The sequence below is a fragment of the Eptatretus burgeri genome, chromosome 1 (genome assembly GCF_056783735.1).
Source record: "Eptatretus burgeri isolate ZD-2024b chromosome 1, Ebu_testis_v1, whole genome shotgun sequence".
Taxonomy (NCBI): domain Eukaryota; kingdom Metazoa; phylum Chordata; class Myxini; order Myxiniformes; family Myxinidae; genus Eptatretus; species Eptatretus burgeri.
In genome coordinates, this window is record NC_140961.1 from 117,817,520 (window position 1) to 117,819,940 (window position 2,421).

The following is a 2,421-nucleotide window of genomic DNA, read 5'->3' on the forward strand; positions in this document are numbered from 1 at the left end:
CGTACAACACATTATTATATGCCCAAAACTTAAAAAAAACATCAATAGTTCAGCGTACGCCAGCGTTTTACATACATTTTGATACCTTGCCATACGCTGGCTAAAACCTCAAGGTGTGACAGGGCCCTAATTAAAGGGTGAGTTTCTGAGGAAAATGATAACTACTGCTGCATTCATATCATTTTCATTTTAGGGGGCCTATGTGTTTTCTTGATCCTTCCAATTGGTCAATATCTATGGAGTATGATGAGCCTTGGTTACAAACACAACAGATCATTTCATCTGTTTAGGCAAGACAGCAGATTATCGTAGTAACTATAGCACATCCATGATTGCTCTTGGTCATCTTGTGGCACTCTAATAGCACTGTAAGACCTAATTTGAGTGAAATAGGCCTTCAAAAATGAAAGGAGCCCAAGACCAGTTAGCGGTGCCCTCTTTTTTTGGCTTGCTGAACCAAATTCCCAACATATTTGATGTTTATGGATTTTGAAAATGGCCTGTATTCTAAAGCTTAGGGAAAAGTGTATCTCTGCTTACCGGTCTTTCACATTTATATTTACAGGGTCCAGTTGATGCCAGAGGTTTATGTGTGCAGCAACAGTCTCGGATTGCAGCAAAGATCTGTTGTTAATGATGGAGTCTGTAACACTCTCAGCACCAACTGAAGATATTTCGTTTGATGTGACTAGATGCATCATCTGCCAGAATAACTTGGGTGATTATACTGTTCGCACAATCAATGGCTGCAAAAGGATACAAGAAGCAAGTGACATCTTTAATGACCAAGTTTCCAAGCGACTTAAGCTGGTTGAAGGAGATGAATTTGTTTATCATCTGACCAATGACCGTTACAAAAAGTACACCATGAAATCTGTTCTAGATAGAAAAAAGAAGAGTCTCGCTAAATGCTAAGACCCTGCGGTATCTGAGCAGAACGAAGGAGAGGAAGAAGGTAGAAGAATTCGTTCCCAGGCTGTCCACAATCCAACAAATACAGAGATGACCACGACAGCCTTACAGCAAGTGAACTGTATTATCTGTGACAGTAAATTACACAAACAGTACACTAAATATCGCATTTGTGAATCTCGCCATGCTTTATCTTTTCTAGCAGCGACAAACTTATTTCAAGATGACGTCTTCACCCAAACTTGTGACCTTCAAGACCTGCATTCTGTTTTTGGAACAGATCTGTACTACCATTAGACTTGTATGACTAAATACTTATATAAGTATTACTCTCACGACAAAGCCTTGCAACCTAAAGTGTCTGAAAAACAGGTTGCAGGGAATCAGTTGCTAAAAAGTTAGAACAATGCTTAAAATATAGCAGGGGTTACGAACTTTGTGTTATCAGAAATAGTTTGAACAACATTGATGAAAAATGTAACTTTTGCAATAGAGATGTAAAAGTTTTCTGAATGAACCAGTTCGGTAGTGAGATTGACTTTACATATCCCAGTGCTTTAAACAAATCAATGATGGTATTCAGTGTTCCAAAGAATGTGTTAGTTCAGCATATTCGTTCTCTTGAACCTATGCTAGAATGTGCCAGTGTGATCAGGAAGGCTCGAGATGATTATGATTTTGGCCTTGACGATAGCTTTTGTGATGCACAATATCTTAAACATGCATTGAGTACAATGAATATCCCTGAACCTGTACTACGTTTTTTTGGTCATTCATATAATTTCAATCCTGAAACCTACAAAGAAATAGCAGACGCCCTCATGAAAGAGGAGAAGCATATGACTGAAATGCTTGATGATGATACAGATGCTGAAAGTGCGATCCAACCAACCCAGCCATTGGATGGCAAACTCTCCTCCCCAACGTTGCAGAAAGGTACTGTCACTTTTTCAGGTCATGTACTATGTACACCACAGTGGGAGAAGGAGAACACCGATGCATATTATGAATGCAGAATCTGTTCATGTTCTGGGACGTGGAGACAAAATTGTGACCCAAACTTTGAACCATGAAGGACTTGCCATCAGCTCCCCAGAACTTCAAAAGAAAGAGGCGTACTGAGACTGTACCCATTGAATACAGTGCAGTTGAGCCATCAACACCACTGCCAAAAGATATGAAAACTTTCTGGCAATCCAACAATAACAAACTTCTCCTTGAAAAAAACTGATCTACAACGATCTTCGTTCAAATATTCCTCAGTGATCAGCATCCTACTGTACTCGGACAGGTGACCAGAGAGGAAGAGGATTGGCAATGTATTAAAATTCACAAAGGTGGCCAGACGCACGAGCACACCTTCAATCCACATTTGAAGAAGCTTATCTTCGCATACTCCTTCATGTTCTGGACTCAATCAAGGAAGGATACAAAGTGTGTGTGTTGTCATCTCCAAAGATACTGACGTAATTGTTGCCCTGCTTCACCACATGCCTGTCTTTCTCCAAT

The 2,421-nt window shown here is 39.9% G+C and overlaps 1 pseudogene; it reads left to right on the forward strand.

Annotated features, from left to right (window-relative positions):
• The first annotated feature begins 281 nt into the window (after positions 1–281).
• On the forward strand, positions 282–2,034 carry LOC147035267 (uncharacterized; annotated as a pseudogene).
• The last annotated feature ends 387 nt before the right edge of the window (positions 2,035–2,421 follow it).